General features: G+C 42.1%; 1 long non-coding RNA gene across 6 annotated transcripts; it reads right to left on the reverse strand.

Moving 5' to 3' along the window:
* Window positions 1-14474: 14474 nt before the first annotated feature.
* LOC119309649 lies at window positions 14475-21116 on the reverse strand. 6 transcript variants are annotated; one of them, XR_005150585.1, is made up of 8 exons: window positions 20582-21116; window positions 19625-19775; window positions 17644-19484; window positions 16590-16880; window positions 16273-16471; window positions 15846-16155; window positions 15252-15472; window positions 14475-15150 (listed from the first exon to the last, which is right to left on the reverse strand). It is a non-coding gene; the product is annotated as an uncharacterized LOC119309649 (long non-coding RNA). The 6 variants fall into 6 exon arrangements; XR_005150584.1 differs by adding an exon at window positions 15620-15712 and having other exon boundaries at window positions 16273-16880; XR_005150581.1 differs by adding an exon at window positions 15620-15764 and having other exon boundaries at window positions 16273-16880.
* Window positions 21117-23878: the final 2762 nt, after the last annotated feature.

Genomic DNA, 23878 nt, shown 5'->3' on the forward strand with positions numbered 1-23878 from the left:
AGAGTTGAGGCACCAAAGACGATTTCGAAATGTCGCGGAACATATGAGATGTTTCGAGGGCTGAAATTGGGATTTCAGGCTCGTGCCCACGTCAAGAGGTATAAGACCTCCAATGATTTTCTTAGCCTGCAAACTAAGGGAGAAAAACTCAATCGTTGAGCATGTGCTCAGATTGTCTGAGTACAACAATCACTTGAATCGAGTGGGAGTTGATCTTCCAGATGAGATAATGATGTTTCTCCAAAGTCATTGCCACCAAGCTGAGCTTCGTGATGAACTATAACATATTAGGGATAGATATGATGATCCTTGAAGTATTCACGATGTTTGACACCGCGAAAGTAGAAGTCAAGTAGGAGCATCAATTGTTGATGGTTAGTAAAACCACTAGTTTCAAGAAGGGCAAGGGCAAGAAGGGATACTTCATGAAACGGCAAAACAGTTGCTGCTCTAGTGAAAACCCAAGGTTGAACCCAAACCCGAGACTAAGTGCTTCTGTAATGAGAGGAACGGACACTAAAGCAGAACCACCCTAGATACTTGGTAGATAAGAAGGCTGGCAAGGTCGATAGAAGTATATTGGATATACATTATGTTAATGTGTACTTTACTAGTACTCCTAGTAGCACCAGGGTATTAGATACCGGTTCGGTTGCTAAGTGTTAGTAACTCGAAATAAAAGCTATGGAATAAATGGAGACTAGCTAAAGGTGAGCTGACGATATGTGTTGGAAGTGTTTCCAAGGTTGATGTGATCAAGCATCGCACGCTCCCTCTACCATCGAGATTGGTGTTAAACCTAAATAATTGTTATTTGGTGTTTGCGTTGAGCATAGACATGATTGGATTATGTCTATCGCAATACGGTTATTCATTTAAGGAGAATAATGGTTACTCTGTTTATTTGAATAATACCTTCAATGGTCTTGCACCTAAAATAAATGGTTTACTGAATCTCGATCATAGTGATACACATATTCATGCCAAAAGATATAAGATAGTAATGATAGTACCACATACTTGTGGCACTGAGTCATATTGGTATAAAACGCATGAAGAAGCTCCATGTTGATGGATCTTTGGACTCACTCGTTTTGAAAAGTTTGAGACATGCGAACCATGTCTATTGGTGTATATGCATGAAGAAACTCCATGCAAATGGACCGTTTGGACTCACTTGATTTTGAATCACTTCAGACATGCAAATCATACCACATGGGCAAGATGACTGAAAGCCTCGTTTTCAGTAAAATGGAACAAGAAAGCAACTTGTTGGAAGTAATACATTTTGATGTGTGCAGTCCAATGAGTGCTGAGGCACGCAGTGGATATCGTTATGTTCTTACTTCACGGATGATTTGAGTAGATACTGAGTATATTGACTTGATGAAACACAAGTCTGAATTATTGAATGGTTCAAGTAATTTCAGAGTGAAGTTGAAGATCATCGTGACAAGAGGATAAAATATCTATGATATGATCATAGAGATGAGTATCTGAGTTACGAGCTTTGGCACGCAATTAAGACATTGTGGAAATTGTTTCACAATTAATACCTCCTGGAACACCATAGTGTGATGGTGTGTCCGAACATCATAGTTGCACCCTATTGGATATATATGGTGCGTACCATGATGTCTCTTATTGGATTACCACTATCGTTCATGGGTTAGGCATTAGAGACAACCGCACTCACTTTAATAGGGCACCACATAATTCCGTTGAGACGACACCGTTTGAACTATGGTTTGGAGAAACCTAAGTTGTCGTTTCTTAAAGGTTTGGGGCTACGACGCTTATGTGAAAAAGTTTCAGGTTGATAAGCTCGAACCCAAAACGGATAAAATGCATCTTCATAGGACACCCAAAAACAGTTGGGTATACCTCCTAATTCAGATCCGAAAGCAATAGGGATTGTTTCTTGAATCGGATCCTTTCTCGAGGAAAAGTTTGTCTCGAAAGAATTGAGTGGGAGGATGGTGGAGACTTGATGACGTTATTGAACCTTCACTTCAACCAGTGTGTAGCAGGGCACAGGAAGTTGTTCCTGTGACGCCTACGCCAATTGATGTAGAAGCTTATGATAGTGATCATGAAGTTTCGGATCAAGTCACTGTCGTACCTCGTAGGGTGACAAGGATGCGTACTACTTCAGAGTGGTACAGTAATCCTGTCTTGAAGGTCATGTTGCTATACAACAATGAACCTACGAGCTATGGAGAAGCAATGGTGGGACCATATTCTGACAAATGGTTAGAAGCCATGAAATCCGAGATAGGATCCATGTATCAGAACAAAGCATGGACTTTGGTGGACTTGCCCGATGATCGGCAAGCCATTGAGATAAATGGATCTTTAAGAAGAAGACGGACATGGACGGTAATGTCACCGTCTGTGAAGCTCGACTTGTGGCGAAGAGTTTTTCACTAGTTCAAGGAAGTTGACTACGATGAGATTTTCTCATCCGTAGCGATGCTTAAGTCCGTCAGAATCATGTTAGCATTAGCTGCATTTATGAAATCTGCCAAATGGATGTCAAAACGAGTTTCCTTACCAGTTTTTGTAAGGAAAGGTTGTATGCGATACAATCAGAAAGGTTTGTCGATCCTAAGGATGCTAAAAGGTATGCTAGCTCTGGCGATCCTTCTAAGGTCTGGAGTAAGCATCTTGGAGTTGGAATGTACACTTTGATGAGATGATCAAAGATTTTGGGTTTATACAAAGTTTATGAGAAATTTGTATTTCCAAAGAAGTGAGTGGGAGCACTATAAAATTTCTGATAAGTATATGTTGTTGACATATTGTTGATCAGAAATGATGTAGAATTTCTGGAAAGCATATAGGGTTATTTGAAAGGTGTTTTTCAATAGAAAACCTGGAATAAGCTGCTTGAACATTGAGCATCAAGATCTATGAGGATAGATCAAAAAACGCTAAATGGTACTTTCAAATGAGCACATACCTTGACATGATCTTGAAGGTGTTCAAGATGGATCAGTCAAAGGAGTTCTTGCCTGAGTTGTAAGGTATGAAGTTAAGAGTTAAAGCTCGACCACGACAGAAGAGAGAGAAAGGACAAAGGTCGTCCCCTATGCTTCAGACATAGGCTCTATAGTATGCTATGCTGTGTACCGCACCGGAAGTGTGCCTTGCCATGAGTCAGTCAAGGGGTACAAGAATGATCCAGGAATGGATCACTGGACAGCGGTCAAAATTGTCCTTGGAGTAAATAAAGGACATGTTTCTCGATTATGGAGGTGATAAAGAGTTCGGCGTAAAGGGTTACGTCGATGCAAGCTTTAACACCTATCCGAATGACTCTGAGTAGCAAACCGGATACGTATAGTGGATCAACCATTTGGAATAGCTCCAAGTGGAGCGTGGAAGCAGCATTTACAATATGACATAGAGAATTGCGAAATACATACGGATCTGAATGTTGCAGACCCGTTGACTAAAACCTCTCTCACAAGCAAAACATGATCAAACCCCAGAACTCATTGAGTCTTAATCACATGGTGATGTGAACTAGTTTAGTGACACTAGTAAACTCTTTGGATGTTGGTCACATGGTGATGTGACCTGTCAATGTTAATCACATGGCGATGTGAACTAGATTATTGACTCTAGTGCAAGTGGGAGACTGTTGGAAATATGCCCTAGAGGCAATAATAAATTAGTTATTATTATTATATTTCCTTGTTCATGATAATCGTTTATTATCCATGCTATAATTGTATTGATAGGAAACTCAGATACATGTGTGGGTACATAGACAACACCATGTCCCTAGTAAGCCTCTAGTTGACTAGCTCGTTGATCAATAGATGGTTACGGTTTCCTGACCATGGACATTGTATGTCGTTGATAACGGGATCACATCATTAGGAGAATGATGTGATGGACGAGACCCAATCCTAAGCCTAGCACAAAGATCGTGTAGTTCGTATCCTAAAGCTTTTCTAATGTCAAGTATCATTTCCTTAGACCATGAGATTGTGCAACTCCCGGATACCGTAGGAATGCTTTGGGTGTACCAAACGTCACAACGTAACTGGGTGGCTATAAAGGTGCACTACGGGTATCTCCGAAAGTATCTGTTGGGTTGGCACGAATCGAGACTGGGATTTGTCACTCCGTGTGACGGAGAGGTATCTCTGGGCCCACTCGGTAGGACATCATCATAATGTGCACAATGTGACCAAGGGGTTGATCACGGGATGATGTGTTATGGAACGAGTAAAGAGACTTGCCGGTAACGAGATTGAACAAGGTATCGGGATACCGACGATCGAATCTCGGGCAAGTACAATACCGCTAGACAAAGGGAATTGTATACGGGATTGATTGAGTCCTTGACATCGTGCTTCATCCGATGAGATCATCGTGGAACATGTGGGAGCCAACATGGGTATCCAGATCCCGCTGTTGGTTATTGAAGGGAGAACGTCTCGGTCATGTCTGCATGGTTCCCGAACCCGTAGGGTCTACACACTTAAGGTTCGATGACGCTAGGGTTATAGGGAATAGATATACGTGGTTACCAAATATTTTTAGGAGTCCCGGATGTGATCCCGGACGTCATGAGGAGTTCCGGAATGGTCCGGAGGTAAAGATTTATATATGGGAAGTCTTGTTTTGGTCACCGGAAAAGTTCCGGGTGCTATCGGTAATGTACCGGGACCACCGGGAGGGTCTCGGGGGTCCACCAAGTGGGGCCACCGGCCCCAGAGGGCTGCATGGGCCAAGTGTGGGAGGGGACCAGCCCCAGGTGGGCTGGTGCGCCCCCCACCAAGGCCCAAGGCGCCTAGGGCTTGGGGGAAACCCTAAAAGGGGGCGCCCCCTTGCCTTGGGGGGCAAGGCAACCCCCCTGGCCGCCGCCCCATCCTCAGATTGGATCTAAGGGTGCCGGCCCCCCTCTCCTTTGCCCCTATATATATGGTGGGGGTGGGAGGGCAGCCGCACCCAAGTTCTGGCACAACCCTCCCCCTCTCCCAAGTCCTCCTCCTCTCCCGCGGTGCTTGGCGAAGCCCTGCTGGATTACCACGCTCCTCCATCACCACCACGCTGTTGTGCTGCTGCTGGATGGAGTCTTCCTCAACCTCTCCCTTTCTCCTTGCTGGATTAAGGCATGGGAGACGTCACCGGGCTCTACGTGTGTTGAACGCGGAGGTGCCGTCCGTTCGACACTAGGATCTCCGGTGATTTGGATCACGACGAGTACGACTCCTTCAACCCCGTTCTCTTGAACGCTTCCGCTTAGCGATCTACAAGGGTGTGTAGATGCACTATCCTTCCCCTCATTGCTAGTTTCTCCATAGATAGATTTTGGTGACTTGTAGGAAAATTTTGAATTTCTGCTATGTTCCCCAACAAAAGGGAACAACATATGTTCTTATGCGGTTTGACCGATAAAGATCTTCATAGAATATGTAGGAGCCAATATGAGCATCCAGGTTCCGCTATTGGTTATTGACCGGAGACATGTCTCGGTCACGTCTACATAGTTCTCAAACCCGTAGGGTCTACACGCTTAAAGTTAGATGATGGTTATATTATGAGTTTATGTGTTTTGATGTACCGAAGGTAGTTCGGAGTCCCGGATGTGATCACGGACATGACGAGGAGTCTCAAAATGGTCGAGACATGAAGATTGATATAGTGGACGACTATATTCGGACACCGGAATGGTTATCGGATATATACCGGAGTACCGGGGGGTTACCGGACCCCCCGGAGGTTAATGAGCCTCATGGGCCCAAGTGGTGGAAGAGGAGAGGCGGCCAAGGGGCAGCCGCGTGCCCCTCCCCCTCCCCCCAAGTCTGAATTGGACAAGGAGGGGGGCGCCCCCTCCTTCCTTTCCCCCTCTCTCTCCTTCCCTCTCCTCTCCTACTCCAACAAGGAAGGGGGGAGTCCTACTCCCGGTGGGAGTAGGACTCCTCATGGGGCGCGCCAAGGGTGGCCGGCCCCCTCCCCCTCCTCCACTCCTTTATATACGGGGAGGGAGGCACCCCCTAGAGACACAACAATTGATCCTTGAGATCTCTTAGCCATGTGCGGATGCCCCCTACACCATAATCCACCTCAATAATATCGTAGCAGTGTTTAGGCGAAGCCCTGCATCGGTAGAACATCATCATCTTCACCACGTCGTCGTGCTGACGGAACTCTCCCTCAAAGCTCGGCTGGATCGGAGTTCGAGGGACGTCATCAAGCTAAACGTGTGCTGAACTCGGAGGTGCCGTGCATTCGGTACTTGATCGGTCGGATCGTGAAGACGTATGACTACATCAACCATGTTGTGCTAACGCTTCCGCTTTTGGTCTACGAGGGTACGTGGACACACTCTCCCCTCTCGTTGCTATGCATCACCATGATCTTGTGTGTGCGTAGGATTTTTTTTGAAATTACTACGTTCCCCAACAGTGGCATCCGAGCCTGGTTTTATGCGTTGATGTTATATGCACGAGTAGAACACAAGAGAGTTGTGGGCGATACAAGTCATACTGCTTACCAGCATGTCATACTTTGGTTCAGCGGTATTGTTGGATGAAGCGGCCCGGACCAACATTACGCGTACGCTTACGCGAGACTGGTTCAACCAACGTGCTTTGCACACAGGTGGGTGGCGGGTGTCAGTTTCTCCAACTTTAGTTGAACCGAGTGTGGCTACGCCCGGTCCTTGAGAAGGTTAAAACAACATTAACTTGACGAACTATCGTTGTGGTTTTGATGCGTAGGTAAGAACGGTTCTTGCTAAGCCCGTAGCAGCCACGTAAAACTTGCAACAACAAAGTAGAGGACGTATAACTTGTTTTTGCAGGGCATGTTGTGATGTGATATGATCAAGACGTGATGCTATATTTTATTGTATGAGATGATCATGTTTTGTAACCGAGTTATCGGCAACTGGCAGGAGCCATATGGTTGTCGCTTTATTGTATGCAATGCGATTGCCCTGTAATTGCTTTACTTTATCACTAAGCGATAGCGATAGCCGTAGAAGCAATAGTTGGCGAGACGACAACGATGCTATGATGGAGATCAAGGTGTCGCGCCGATGACGATGGTGATCATGACGGTGCTTCGGAGATGGAGATCACAAGCACAAGATGTTGATGGCCATATCATATCACTTATATTGATTGCATGTGATGTTTATCTTTTATGCATCTTATCTTGCTTTGATTGATGTAGCATTATAAGATGATCTCTCACTAAATTTCAAGATAAAAGTGTTCTCCTTGAGTATGCACCGTTGCCAAAGTTCGTCGTGCCCATACACCACGTGATGATCGGGTGTGATAAGCTCTATGTCCATCTACAACGGGTGCAAGCTAGTTTTGCACACGCAGAATACTCAGGTTAAACTTGACGAGCCTAGCATATGCAGATATGGCCTCGGAACACTGAGACCGAAAGGTCGAGCATGAATCATATAGTAGATATGATCAACATAGTGATGTTCACCATTGATAACTACCATTTCACGTGATGATCGGTTATGGTTTAGTTGATTTGGATCACATGATCACTTAGATGATTAGAGGGATGTCTATCTAAGTGGGAGTTCTTAAGTAATATGATTAATTGAACTTAAATTTATCATGAACTTAGTACCTGATAGTATTTTGCTTGTCTATGTTTGTTGTAGATAGATGGCCCGTGTTGTTGTTCCGTTGAATTTTAATGCGTTCCTTGAGAAAGCAAAGTTGAAAGATGATAGTAGCAATTACACGGACTGGGTCCGTAACTTGAGGATTATCCTCATTACTGCAGAGAAGAATTACGTTCTGGAAGCATCGCTGGGTGCCAGGCCTGCTGCAGATGCAACTGACGACGTTAAGAATGTCTAGCAGAGCAATGTTGATGACTACTCAATAGTTCAGTGTGCCATGCTTTACAGCTTAGAACCGGGACTTCAATGATGTTTTCAACGTCATGGAGCATATGAGATGTTCCAGGAGTTGAAGTTAATATTTCAAGCAAATGCCCGGATTGAGAGATATGAAGTCTCCAATAAGTTCTACAGCTGCAACATGGAGGAGAATAGTTCTGTCAGTGAACATATACTCAAAATGTGTGGGTATTGCAATCACTTGATTCAACTGGGAGTTAATCTTCCGGATGATAGTGTCATTGACAGAATTCTTCAATCACTGCCACCAAGCTACAAGAGCTTCGTGATGAACTATAAAATGCAAGGGATGAACAAGACAATTCCTGAGCTCTTCGCAATGCTAAAGGCTGCGGAGGTAGAAATCAAGAAGGAGCATCAAGTGTTGATGGTCAATAAGACCACCAGTTTCAAGAAAAAGGGTAAAGGGAAGAAGAAGGGGAACTTCAAGAAGAACGGCAAACAAGTTGCTGCTCAAGAGAAGAAACCAAAGTCTGGACCTAAGCCTGAAACTGAGTACTTCTACTGCAAGCAGACTGGACACTAGAAGTGGAACTGCCCCAAGTATTTGGCAGATAAGAAGGATGGCAAGGTGAACAAAGGTATATGTGATATACATGTTATTGAAGTGTACCTTACCAGAGCTCGCAGTAGCACCTGGGTATTTGATACTGGTTCTGTTGCTAATATTTGCAACTGGAAACAGGGACTATGGATTAAGCGGACACTGGCTAAGGACGAGGTGACGATGCACGTGGAAAATGGTTCCAAAGTCGATGTGATCGCCATCGACACGCTACCTCTATATCTACCTTCGGAATTAGTTTTAGACCTAAATAATTGTTATTTGGTGCCAGCGTTGAGCATGAACATTATATCTGGATCTTGTTTGATGCAAGAGGGTTATTCATTTAAATCTGAAAATAATGGTTGTTCTATTTATATGAGTAATATCTTTTATGGTCATGCACCCTTAAAGAGTGGTTTATTTCTGATGAATCTCGATAGTAGTGATACACATCTTCTATATCTAAATAGGGACACCCCACTAGCTGATTTCTCTAGCTCCTCACGAGGCCACGTCATCAGAATTTTTATAGCCGTTGATGCAATTCAGTTCAGCAGTCTGCAGCCGTATGATCAAGAGTTGATCGAATTTACTAGGACTTGCGAAGTGAAAATAACGATTTGTTGCTTACGTAACTGGGCTATAGGGTTGGACTCTTTGGACACGGTCTAAAGCCCATGGAAAACAAATCAATAGCCCATGTATCCTCCGCACATCACTATTGTCGCCCATAGCGTCTGCATCCATCTTCCCCGTGCACGCCCTATTTTCCCCATCCAGCCGCCGATCCTCGCCCAGTACCACGGCCAGCCGCTGGCGCCGCTACTGCTCTCTCCGGCCTGTCCCTCGGCCAGACGCTGTCATGCTGAATGCTCGCTGTCCATTCTCCCGGTCAATCGCCACCATGCCCGATGCTCTCTCGGCGAGCCGCCGCCACCGCGACCGACGTTTCGCCACCTACTACTGCCGCCACGACCGACGATCTCCCCTGCATTAATTCTCTTCCTGCTACCGCTCTATGGCCGCCACTACCCTTCCAGCTCCACGACATATGATATTCCGGCCACAAATGCACATGAAACAGCCTCACTCACCAACTAATTCACCTAACCTCATTACATCACCCTTCATTAACCTGCAAATGCGGAAGAAAGTGGATTTAAGTACCCCTGCTATGTAGTGTCATTGTCATCCATCACACATGACTTCTTGCGTCCCATCGCAAGAGGCCTTCGGCCAGGTAGCTGCATAGTTCCTATTTCCAAATGCCTATGATTTTTCCAATCCTGAAGCTTATGCCTTTTTATCTTTTCAGGTGGCGCTTGAGATCAAAGGTGCTCTGCTCCATGTTATTCTTCAAACATCTCTTACTGTTGGGAATTGTTTCATTACTTCACATGTTTCTTTGCATTTGTTCCAGATTGTGATTTACTCTCACTTTGTCATGTGCAGCAAATTCTCCTTGAGACGCCCTCTGATTCCGCCCCCTTGCACTACAGGTCTGGTTCTTACACCTAGAACTGCATCATCTAATTTTTCTTGCTTGGTTGTGCTATTCTCATCTTGGAAATTGCATATCTTGGCCGATGCAAAGGTTGATGCGATCTGGCTGCTGTACAGAAATATAACGAAATTTTGCTCTTAAATTTTCCATGTTCCAATATACCACAATATTGTGTCCGTTAGTTGATTTTACCTGTATATTTCTATGACATATTATCAATAAATATCTATGGATTTTAAGTTTTGCTATATAATCTTTTTCTCCCATGCAATCTGATTGTTGTATAATGTATATACATCACTAATCTGTTAGTTGAGCCAAGTCACATACCAGAGAAGAATTAAAAGATGCAGTTCGTTCAATCTGCAGACTAGCAACACGAACATTAGAAACTACATCTATAATTTGGAAACAAAGAGGAATTATATGTTCTTATCAATATATCATCAAGTATAACTACATGCAACAAATAGACATGTGACTCTGCTAGCTTGAAAGACTGTATGTATATCTTGGGAATAATACACTTGACAGGTCTACATGTGTTCTTGCTTCAAGCTTTGTCTCTAACATTATGAATTATCTATACGGTGTATAGTTTACCGTAAATGTTAGATAAGTGAACTGATAAAAAAATATAAGAGATGTGTAAAAGAGGAAAAATATATACAACCACAGATTTAGCAAGAGAAAACTTGGGCTTAACTCGCTTTGCTTATTGAACTTATTACATTTTGCAAGACGTATACAGTCACCTTTAGATGGGTACCAGTATAATAAAATTAGTACTAAAGCTTATACATGTGTTAGGCTGCCTGGTGCACAGTTGGATAGGATGGGAAAAGAAAATAATTATTCAACATAATCAGTCCCCTTAATTTGGTTTCCATCAAGAAATGTAGACTCGGATGTATTCAAACTTCCTTTACTTCCTATTTTGTCAGTAGTTTGCTTTACTGAAAACATAATTTGGAGCAACACAACGAGATTATAATTTTGGTACTGCCATATATTTGAAAATCTTTCTTAATTATTCTGGCATTATCACCATTTTCTGTTTAGTCGATGTATTAAATGTTCCTCCCTCATATAGAAAATTATGGATGTATACCATCTATTTAATTTGTACTGCTAGCAGCAAACTAAGTGTGCAGTTTAATTAGCATAGTTTGGTAACCAGCAAGAGTGAATTTTATTTAGCCTCATTTGGTAATCAGCAAAACAACTTACTACTACAACACACACATTATATAACATAATCCTGTCGTATTTTCCGCTTACCTTATCTTTTCAATCACGGGTCAACAATAGGTACAAATGGACAACCAAAGTAGCAGGCACTCCTACTGAAATTGGTATACCCTATATTTTATTTCATTTCTTACCTTGATTGAGAACATACATCTATTTTCTCCAGGATGTCACCTAATTCCGCAAACAATAATCTGCCATGTTCTACCATCATTTCAATAAGAGAAGCTCAAAAGAAATACACAGATGCAATTGCAAAGAGGAAGAGCACAAAAGACCTGGAGTTTATAACTGTCTGGTGACCATCTATTTTCATATGTTGGACACATTGTTGAGTATGAAGAATGAGATACCATATGTCCAGGTCGTAGTAATTGCTCAAGGCACACCTACAAACAACATCAAAGATATCCTGCAACAGTATAGTTGATGCTACAAAGTGCTATAGCTTTATCATATACAATATATATTGTTCATGCTATAAACTGCTAGGTTTAATCATGCGGTGCATATAAATCTATCACAATTGAAATTATATTCTTCTTTGAGATGCTGATATTACTCTGAAAATCCACATAAAAAATTCCGCAGCAACGCGCGGGGAATCACCTAGTATTCATAATGTTGAAGCCAAAAGATGCAGAGTTGATAATGATAGTGCAACTTATTTCTGGCACTGCCGTTTGGGTCATATTGGTATAAAGCGCATGAAGAAATTCCATACTGATGGACTTTTAGAACCACTTGATTATGAATCACTTGGTACTTGCGAACCATGCCTCATGGGCAAGATGACTAAAACGCCGTTCTCCGGAACTATGGAGCGAGCAACTGATTTGTTGGAGATCATACATACTAATGTATCTGGTCCAATGAATGTTGAGGGTCGCGGCGGGTATCGTTATTTTCTCACCTTCACAGATGATTTGAGCAGATATGGGTATATCTACTTAATAAAACATAAGTCTGAAACATTTGAAAAGTTCAAAGAATTTCAGAGTGAAGTTGAAAATCATCATAACAAGAAAATAAAGTTTCTACAATCTGATCGTGGAGAAGAATATTTGAGTTACGAGTTTGGTCTACATTTGAAACAATGCGGAATAGTTTCGCAACTCACGCCACCCGGAACACCACACCGTAATGGTGTGTCCGAACGTCATAATCGTACTTTACTAGATATGGTGCGATCTATGATGTCTCTTACTAATTTACCGCTATCATTTTGGGGTTATGCTTTAGAGACGGTTACATTTACGTTAAATAGGGCACCATCAAAATCCGTTGAGACGACGCCTTATGAACTGTGGTTTGGCAAGAAACCAAAGTTGTCGTTTCTTAAAGTTTGAGGCTGCGATGCTTATGTGAAAAAGCTTCAACCTGATAAGCTCGAACCCAAATCGGAGAAATGTGTCTTCATAGGATACCCAAAGGAAACTGTTGGGTACACCTTCTATCACAGATCCGACGGCAAGACGTTCGTTGCCAAGAATGGATCCTTTCTAGAGAAGGAGTTTCTCTCGAAAGTAGTGAGTGGGAGGAAAGTAGAACTTGATGAGGTAACTGTACCTGCTCCTTTATTGGAAAATAGTTCATCGTAGAAACCGGTTCCTGTGATGACTACACCAATTAGTGAGGAAGCTAATGATTTGATCATGAAACTTCAGATCAATTTACTACCGAACCTCGTAGGTCAACCAGAGTAAGATCCGCACCAGAGTGGTACGGTAATCCTATTCTGGAGGTCATGTTACTTGACCATGGCGAACCTACGAACTATGAGGAAGCGATGATGAGCCCAAATTCCGCAAAATGGCTTGAGGCCATGAAATCTGAGATGGAATCCATGTATGAGAACAAAGTGTGGACTTTGGTTGACTTGCCCGATGATCGGCAAGCCATCGAGAATAAATGGATCTTCAAGAAGAAGACTGACGCTGATGGTAATGTTACTGTCTACAAAGCTCGACTTGTTGCGAAAGGTTTTCGACAAGTTCAAGGGGTTGACTACGATGAGACTTTCTCACCCGTAGCGACGCTTAAGTCTGTCCGAATCATGTTAGCATTTGTCGTATTTTATGATTATGAAATTTGGCAAATGGATGTCAAAACTGCATTCCTGAATGGATTTCTGGAAGAAGAGTTGTATATCATGCAACCAGAAGGTTTTGTCGATCCAAAGGGTGCTAACAAAGTGTGCAAGCTCCAGCGATCCATTTATGGACGGGTGCAAGCCTCTCGGAGTTGGAATAAACGCTTTGACAATGTGATCAAAGCATATGGTTTTATACACTGTATTTACAAGAAAGTGAGTGGGAGCTCTGTAGCATTTCTAATACTAGATGACCAGTTGCGCCCATGGCGCAAAAAGCGAGAGTGAGCCAAGTCTTATAGCATATATGGTAGCTTCATAGCTTAAAAGAAAGTATTGAGATCACTTATAATCCATTACATATAAGATTGATTCAGAACCAACTTAGCAAAAATCGAGTTGCGCCCATGCATATAAGATTGATTCAGAACCAACTTAGCAAATACTTATAATCCATTACATGGTAGCTTCATAGATTAAAAGAAAGTATTGAAATCACTTGATTATATCATACGTTAGCTTTATAAAGAGATCTATATTAGTAGAGATGCATTTCATGAGTCTTGTATTTGCCGCCAGTAGGTACATGTCCCAGTAATACTTGCTTATTTTTTGTAGAATTTATTCTGATTGCAAAGTCGTATCGTGAAGCTGTTTTGCAACATAGCTCACTTGCGAGAGAGTATATTCAGATCATTATCTTTAGGTGTTTATGCTGGAGTGAAACTAACTATGCGCTAGAAATGAAAATGCATAACCTAGTTTAGTAAGTTCGGAAGGCGGTCTGTGAGTGTGCTCGTGAGAATCTCTATTCCTCCTGCTTGTCTCCTTCCTCATCCTCCTTGCCTCTACCCACTCATACATACGGATAAAAGGATGGTGTTTGTAGGCTGTTACTATCCTCTACATATTGGCCAGCACGATACTCTGTGAGACATCAACACAGCTCAGCGTTGAGATGCTTCCTCATAGGTAGAACAATGCAACAACGCCAGACCCCTTGCTAACACCATTTTGATCACACATTACCTATTAAATAAATTTGGTCAGCTATGATCATACATGTATTTGCAACATGTATGAAGCATAACAAACATGACTGACATGAAGAAACAACCAACCACGGTAAATTATGAACAGTTCTGAAGTATTAACATTAATGTAGATAATGAGTACATCAACATAATACCATGCCAATGAACTGGGCATAATTTCAGTTCCTAGTAGGAAACCACAATGTGGCTAATCCAGAATTACTTCTACATGTACCAACAATAGTAAATTAATCGTGTCCAGCATCAAACTGATCCACATATTTTCACAAAAGCACAATTAGGGATTACAGATGATTTTATCAGCTTACTAATAAGATGGGCGCATGCATCATTCTGATGCAGAGGCCGGGGGATAACCTCCTTTTCGAAAAAAAAAACCAGAGGATTTTACCCTTGAAGCGGACCTGTTCTTTTGCTCCCTTTCTGCTTCTTAGGGATTACACGGAGCATCTCTTTAGCTTTCTTCTGCTCGCCTTGTAGGGCATCACTGGTGTACTTTCCCGGCCACTCCTTCTCTAGCACAATTCACTTCAGTCTAGTTCTCATCAGTGAGCGACACATGTGAGACAAAGTCTATCATCGTTTTCAGTGATTGTTCCAACAGAAACCTGTGTGCACAATTATACATAACAGACAATGTCGCCACAGTATTACATGGCAAAGGGATTGAACCTGATAATAACTGGTGATCCACCAACTTGCAAGCATCAAAGTCCGGCTTCAGCTGCAGCCTCTGTACACTTTGCCTGAAGTTATCTTGCATACTCACTTCGTGAAACAAGCCTAAAATGGTCGCCAGAAGATAATAATTGTGAGCATGTGTATCTTTTTCTGTCGCAAGCTTGAAGCTTATTACGTGCCCAAGAACATAGAACAACACGTACTTTCAAACTGCATTCAGAATTGGTGTAGCCTGATAGTCTTTTAGATCTCTGAACATAGTTAACATATATTGAAAAACCGTGGAACTTTAAACAGTCAGATCAAGTAACTGACTTCTCCTAATTCCATAGCGAGTGGAAATCATATGAGCAGCTGCACCTTGATGACATATGGCTAAGAATAAAATAATTCTGAAGCTGCAAATATCCACACAATCAGGAGCCTGCAAGAATAGGTTTCACTCGATTACTTAAAAAACCTTGGAATTCCTAGTATAAGTTATGTTCAAATGTAAAGATATTTAAATACGGTATAGGGAATGAATTGTTTCATAAATGAGAAGTGCTAGGAAAAGGAGACAGAGATATACATATTTCCAGACCACAAGGTGCATCAGTTCATATAGTTCTCAATATTTACACCAGTAGTGCAAAATCAGTGGCATAGCAGGCTTCTTCTGGTACTGAATTCAGTAAGTGTTGAGGTGAGAGGAAATCCACTTGCCATTTCTATTTCTGTAAGCCAGCATCAACTTCCCATGTATATTCATATTGGACCAAAAAATCAACAAATTTTAGGACGCAGGGGATTCTCACCATGTGTGCTCGCTTGCCTTCATGTGGCAGCTGCACGCGTGGGATGGAGGCAGCTGCGCAAGGCCGCCACGTGCGAAGAAGAGGGGCGCTGCTGCTCCCCTTCTCCGGATCGAGGCCGCGGCTGCTGCTCCCCTCCAGATCTCACTAATGGCTGCCGCCACGTGGAAGATTTCGGTTCTGCTTGGGTTGCCGTCATGGAAGGAGATCCGCTTGGTTCCTCTTGTCTGCCTCCCGAGCTATATGCAATGAACATCCGACGGGGTTCTTAGGCTCACCGCTTGTTGGGCAGCCATAGCTATACGTAACAGAACTACATTTTTATAACAGACTATGTATAAGAACCACAAACAATTAGAATTTAAAAACAACTTCCAGAAAAGATCGCAGCCATAAACATCTATCATGAATGCACACGCAGATCACTTACGTATTCATGGAACATGTCACAGTTATAAGCATCTAATCAAGGTAGTATGGTACTACTAAACCATCTGTACCACAGAGCACTTAGCGTCATACATTCCATGTTGTTAACTTCCTCGATACTTCAGATTTAGAAATGCTTTAGCATCATCAGGGCGTCTTCATTTAACATTTTTGAGGACTAAATGTATTTCTGTGCAGACCTAGTTTACAAAATCAAAATACAAATTTAGCATAACAGCAAAAGAAAGCAAACAAGTATCAATACTCGATAGGAAAAAAATGGCAGCATCGAAGATCCAAAAGCAAGTGGGTACCAACCATTAGCACAGGCAGCAGCAGTTTTATATTTGTTCTCATAATTAATCATCACTAAGAAGCAATACAGTAGGATATCATGAGTGCAGCAATCATATGTACGTAGTTGTTCTTATAAGTGAATTTTGTGATTGAATATTGAATGGACTCCAAAAGTTATGAATCTAGTAATGGAATTATCTTCCAATAGGTCCAGTGCACACTCCAAATATCCAAATTCTTTCTCCATATCGCAACCATCTACGAAGAAACACACTTCTCAGTTTTTACTGATGAGCAACCCGGCTAAAGCTCCTACAAATTAAAATAAAATATTCAGAAGGGGAAAAGAATGCCAATAACTTTCAGATGTTGGCATAGGCATAGCTGGACCAACTAAGATGCAAGATTTGCTGATATAAATCCATTCATAAAATCATAATGTTGCTCTGCAATCTTTTCAGTTGTTGTGGTGTAATCTTCAAGAGCAAGCTTGCTAGCTGAGTTCATTTCAGAAAGCAAAATTAACCCTCTTCCTTTTGGTAAACCATTCAATACCACAACACAAAAGTACTAACACTATTTTGATACATGAAAGTTTTTTAAGCCAATCAATTAAATTAATCTCCAGTAGTACTAACTGGCGCCAATAAATTAACCACCACCATTTTTTTGCTCTGCAATCTTTTCAGTTGTTGTGGTGTAATCTTCAAGAGCAAGGTTGCTAGCTGAGTTCATTTCAGCAAGCAAAATTAACCCTCTTCCTTTTGGTAAACCATTCAATACCACAACACAAAAGTACTAACACTGTTTTGATACATGAAAGTTTTTTAAGCCAATCAATTAAATTAATCTCCAGTAATACTAACTGGCGCCAATAAATTAACTACCACCATTTTTTCCTGCCCAAGATACCTCGAACATTTAACACAAGCATCAAATTCGCACCCAGATAACCCAAAAAGAAACGGTCACCCTAATTAACCTAATTAACCAAATCAAACAGGTTTACCCCTAAGAATCAGAGCAAAAATGGAGGTAAGGAAGAACAAGGAGAGGCATGGCAGGAGGCACGTACCTGGCAGAGAGGCAATGGATGAAGATGCGGGAGCTCTCGGCGAAGGCGGCCATGGTGTTCATGGAAAAATTAGAAGGAAGAGAGAGGCCTGACTGCTTCGAATCATAAATGGGTTCATGGAAACATGAGCAGAATAGTAGCCAAAAACTATCACATGATATGCAGGCAACCAACAAGTTTTCTCGCTTACACGGGTGCTGCTCCCTACCATATACATACTCATAAAGTGATAAAACCGGAGCATATTACAAACCCGTAGTTCTAATAAAGCGGCCAAGAAAGTTCATAAATTCCTGTGGTTTACCTAGGACAAACATATGATTTGAAAACAACACCATGTGGTTTACCTAGGATATATAGTGTAGGTGTTAAAATCCTGATAATCATTGAACAGCGCAACAAGGCAACAAGTGCCATAACTATATTCATTGGCTGCAAGTAAAACTGAAAGCCATGGATATCCATCGAAGGACCTTATTTTCATTAAATACAAGGCGATATGCAGACATCAACCAACATTTAACATCTCCTCTGAACAGGACCAAAAAGAGGCAAAAAAGAAAAAAACAAGGCGAGCTGAGCATTTGTTCTAACCAGCATAAGTTATATATTTTTTTTGTTCTGCTCGTAGGTCTACCATATGGCAAGATTCAAATAGCTTAATCTTGTATTTGACACTACAACTGATGACCTGTTGCCACACTCAAAATCTGAACAGAGGATGTGGTTGGCGAGCGCACCATAGATAGATGGATGGATGGACAACTCGAATGTTGGCGATAGCAGATGATTTGTGACCTAGGAACTAAGAAATCAAATATGACGATCTCACCTTGGGTCTTTGAACTACCACGACGATACTGAATCACAAAACTGCATTACAAATACACTAATCGAATCCTTCATACGAAACACTGGATCAATTTATAACTTTGTTATTGCATAGTTATATATTTAAATTTTTAACACACTATGAGAGTCTTGGCAAAACATTAAATAGTATATATTGAAATTATACAATTTTTTATTCAGTTTAAGTAAAAGCTAAATGACGAGGCCATAGATGAAACAACTAATATTTATTCCTGTTGTCTTTAACTTAGGTTGTTGCTAAGGCACATGAATTGAATATAAAGAGAAAATGAGCATGCAGGAAATAGTATACGATACTTTAGGGGCTCAGGCCAACGCTATATCTACAGACTATTTACAAAGGAAAAAGAAACTGATTGTGTCTTGAATAAAGCATAAGTATCCATAGATGTACTAACAAAGCACAGTCACTTTGTGGCATCAGAACCAATAGAGTGCAATGAACATATCAAAGTCAAAGATGCCAACATAAACGTAGGAAAACATGAAGTAATGATCTTGGATTAAATTTCATCCTAAAACCTGAACACGCACACTGAATGTACCAAGTTGACAGTACGTGACCAACTACCCATTTCAATAGGTAAAAAACAAATTAGGTGAATGCTCACATTTATCTTACTACTTAATATTTCATCATGTCAATTAATAAAATCAAGCATCGTCACTTTTATTGCCTCTTGCAGCAGGTTCATTCCATCAATGTTAGACACTGTATTTGTATCTTATTTACTTATTAAGAAACAATTATCTTATCAAATTCTACAATTCTTTTGGTGATGTGAATTTTCAGGCCCACACTGACTGTAACTATAACAGAATACAATTTGCTTTTAGAGAAGAAGCATACAGAAACAATCATAGTTCAACAAAATGAAAATAGGCCATTAGCGCTTGTAACAGAACAAAAACCTGTCGAAGATACTGAAGATCTGCATACTCTCCTTCAGCCGTTCTATTAGCAGAGTCTTCTCCAGGTTCACATATTCAGTCGAAGAAACTACCATCAGTATATACATGCTACAGAAGATTGAGTGATCACTATTTCTAATTTCTTCCCAGCAGGAAATGAAGAGAGAACAAATCACACAAATTCCCTCTTCTATACCTTGCACTGTCGGCTGCTTCCTTAGCGTGAACCACCTTGGCCAGCTCATGGAGAGTCATCTCAGTTCACATGAATTTGTCGAATATGAGATGAGCAAGGAAGAACTTACCTCCCCGAGTAGCAATACAGACAAACAGATGACTGATTAACCCTGCAAAAAACAACGGGAGGAGGAGTGAGCAAAATAGCAAAACCAAGGACGACAGAAGGCAAAAATAAATCAAAGGAGCACAAAAAATTGCAAGCGATGTTTTGAAAAGTCAACAGTGCATGCTTTTGAATAACCCAAAACATAGGTAATACATCAGTCATTTCAGGAAGACCTTGGATATATAGAGCCTACCATACTTCTAATTGTACTGCACACCAACTATGACCAAATCCTGCAAGTTGCAGGTGGTTCATCACCAAATGCAAACATGACAAAGGTGGACACCACATAAACTGAATTTATATAAGTGGAAAAATAGTATAATGCAAGAATATAATAAGGACAACAAATCAAACAAACTAAAAGCTCCAATAACACTATAGATGAACCATCGCAAGCATGAATTGGTCTAGTCTTCAGTCCAATGAATCAAAGAATAAATGGCTATCACTACGTAAAGAGTAGGCAAATACTAACGAAAATTATAATACAGAGTTAAAAAAATAGAGATGGTGTCTCATGTCCTGCCGCTCAGCGCCATATGATGCTACCGTCTGCTTTACAGATCATCGAATTTGTAGATGGCATAAATATTTGTGAAACTAATTTAGGATACTTAGCAGGCCTCTACAAACTGGAATCGAAGACACACTATTATTCCAGAAGAAAATAAGCAAGAGTCTCCTAAAGTTCTTCCTTATCCTATACAATAACTTTGTAATGAAAAATAAAATATATTAAAAAACACATCAAGTGGTCATGCAAGAGCACAACTATGCCATTTTGAATCAATGTAACAGATCTACCTTTTGAGAATGACCATAATTCACGATACTCAAAAGCATTGTCTTGCAAAGATCACCCACAGTCATCATGCAATGCATGGTGCTACTCTCTGAAACCTGCATGTGAACCAGCATCAGAAGCGCAGCGTCGTCCCCCTTCCCTGCTGGAGTTGCGCCGCCGCTGATAAGGAGGATGTGGAGGTGGCGAGAAGCGCGACGTCGTCCCCCTTCTGCATCCTCTGGTGGCCCCTGGCCCATCACCAGCCTTGCTACTCCTTCCTCCACCTCCGTCCCCTGACTGGTCACCAGCATCGCTGCTCCTTCCCCCCACCTCCGTTCCTCACCTCAACTGCGCAGATCCGGATGCATATCATCCTCTGCGACCTGGAGCGACTCACAACGAGGAGAGCGGTAGAGGATGATGTCGGTGGGATGGGGAAGAAGAGGGGCTCGCGACAGGGGCGGGGATGGAGGAAAGGGCGGCGACGCGACGGGAATCACGGGAGAGGAGAGGAGGGTCGCTGTGATGTGGGGCTCGAGGACGGGAGGCGATTGGGGCTTGTGGACGAGAGGGGATTGGGCTAGGTTTTTACTGCGTCTTGATTGTGCATCACGCAGCCCGCAAAAAACCCACTGGCTGACCTTTGGGACCCATAGACAAACAAGCCCACCAGTCATGCAGCGTCAGCCAACGTCATGTGTATAAAACGGATGAACGGTTGACCAGTTGACAGCAAGGTAAAAACGTCTACAGTAAAACGATCGAGCGGCGGAAATCACTTGCGAGCGCAAGCCCCCCAGGATAGCGGGTAGCGTAGCAAGGTTTATAGGTTAAATTATATGTGGACGACATATTATTGATTGGAAATAATATAGAATTTCTGGAGAGCATAAAAGGATACTTGAATAAAAGTTTTTCAATGAAAGACCTCAGTGAAGCTGCTTATATATTGGGCATCAAGATCTATAGAGATAGATCAAGACGCTTAATTGGACTTTCACAAAGTACATACCTTGATAAAGTTTTGAAAAAGTTCAAAATGGATCAAGCAAAGAAAGGGTTCTTGCCTGTAATACAAGGTGTGAAATTGAGTCAGACTCAATGCCCGACCACTGCAGAAGATAGAGAGAAAATGAAAGAAGTTCCCTATGCTTCAGCCATAGGCTCTATCATGTATGTAATGCTGTGTACCAGACCTGATGTGTGCCTTGCTATTAGTTTAGCAGGAAGGTACCAAAGTAATCCAGGAGTGGATCACTGGACAGCGGTCAAGAACATCTTGAAATACCTGAAAAGGACTAAGGATATGTTTCTCGTTTATGGAGGTGACAAAGAGCTAGTCGTAAATGGTTACGTTGATGCAAGCTTTAACACTGATCCGGACGATTCTAAATCACAAATCGGATATGTGTTTATATTGAACGGTGGAGCTGTCAGTTGGTGCAGTTCTAAAAAAAGCGTCGTTGCGGGATCTACATATGAAGCGGAGTACATAACTGCTTCGAAAGCAACAAATGAAGGAGTCTGGATGAAGGAGTTCATATCTGATCTAGGTGTCATACCTAGTGCATCGGGTCTAATGAAAATCTTTTGTGACAGTACTGGTGCAATTGCCTTGGCAAAGGAATCCAGATTTCACAAGAGAACCAAGCACATCAAGAGACGCTTCAATTCCATCCGGGATCAAGTCCAGGTGGGAAACATAGAAATTTGCAAGATACATACGGATCTGAATGTTGCAGACCCGTTGACTAAGTCTCTTCCACGAGCAAAACATGATCAACACCAAGGCTCCATGGGTGTTAGAATCATTACTGTGCAATCTAGATTAATGACTCTAGTGCAAGTGAGAGACTGAAGGAAATATGCCCTAGAGGCAATAATAAAGTTATTATTTATTTCCTCATATCATGATAAATGTTTATTATTCATGCTAGAATTGTATTACCCGGAAACATAATACATGTGTGAATACATAGACAAACAGAGTTTCACTAGTATGCCTCTACTTGACTAGCTCGTGAATCAAAGATGGTTAAGTTTCCTAACCATAGACATGAGTTGGCATTTGATCTACGGGATCACATCATTAGGAGAATGATGTGATTGACTTGACCCATTCCGTTAGCTTAGCACTTGATCGTTTAGTATGTTGCTATTGCTTTCTTCATGACTTATACATGTTCCTATGACTATGAGATTATGTAACTCCCATCTACCGGAGGAACACTTTGTGTGCTACCAAACATCTCAATGTAACTGGGTGATTATAAAGGTGCTCTACAGGTGTCTCCAAAGGTACTTGTTGAGTTGACGTATTTCGAGATTAGGATTTGTCACTCAGATTGACGGAGAGGTATCTCTGGGCCCTCTCGGTAATGCACATCACTATAAGCTTTGCAAGAAATGTAGCTAATGAGTTAGTTACGGGATGATGCATTATGTAACGAGTAAAGAGACTTGCCGGTAACGAGATTGAACTAGGTATTGAGATACCGACGATCGAATCTCGGGCAAGTAACATACCGATGACAAAGGGAACAACGTATGTTGTTATGCGGTTTGACCGATAAAGATCTTTGTAGAATATGTAGGAGCCAATATGAGCATCCAGGTTCCGCTATTGGTTATTGACCGGAGACATGTCTCGGTCATTTCTACATAGTTCTCGAACCCGTAGGGTCCACACGCTTAAAGTTAGATGACGGTTATATTATGAGTTTATGTGTTTTGATGTACCAAAGGTAGTTCGGAGTCCCGGATGTGATTACGGACATGACGAGGAGTCTCGAAATGGTCGAGACATGAAGATTGATATATTGGACGGCTATATTCGGACACCGAAATGGTTCCCGGGGTTATCGGATATATACCGGAGTACCGGGGGTTACCGGAACCCCCTCCCCCCCCGCCGGAGGTTAATGGGCCTCATGGTCCCAAGTGGTGGAAGAGGAGAGGCGGCCAAGGGGCAGCCGCGCACCCCTCCCTCCCAAGTCCGAATTGGACAAGGAGGGGGGCGGCGCCCCCCTTTCCTTCCCCCCTCTCTCTCCTTCCCTCTCCTCTCCTACTCCAACAAGGAAGGGGGAGTCCTACTCCCGGTGGGAGTAGGACTCCTCATGGGACGCGCCAAGGGTGTCCGGCCCCCTCCCCCTCCTCCACTCCTTTATATACGGGGAGAGAGGAACCCCCTAGAGACACAACAAATGATCCTTGAGATCTTTTAGCCATGTGCGGTGCCCCCCTCCACCATAATCCACCTCGATAATATCATAGTGGTGCTTAGGCGAAGCCCTGCGTCGGTAGAACATCATCACCGT

The sequence above is a fragment of the Triticum dicoccoides genome, chromosome 5B (assembly GCF_002162155.2).
Source record: "Triticum dicoccoides isolate Atlit2015 ecotype Zavitan chromosome 5B, WEW_v2.0, whole genome shotgun sequence".
NCBI classification, from domain to species: domain Eukaryota; kingdom Viridiplantae; phylum Streptophyta; class Magnoliopsida; order Poales; family Poaceae; genus Triticum; species Triticum dicoccoides.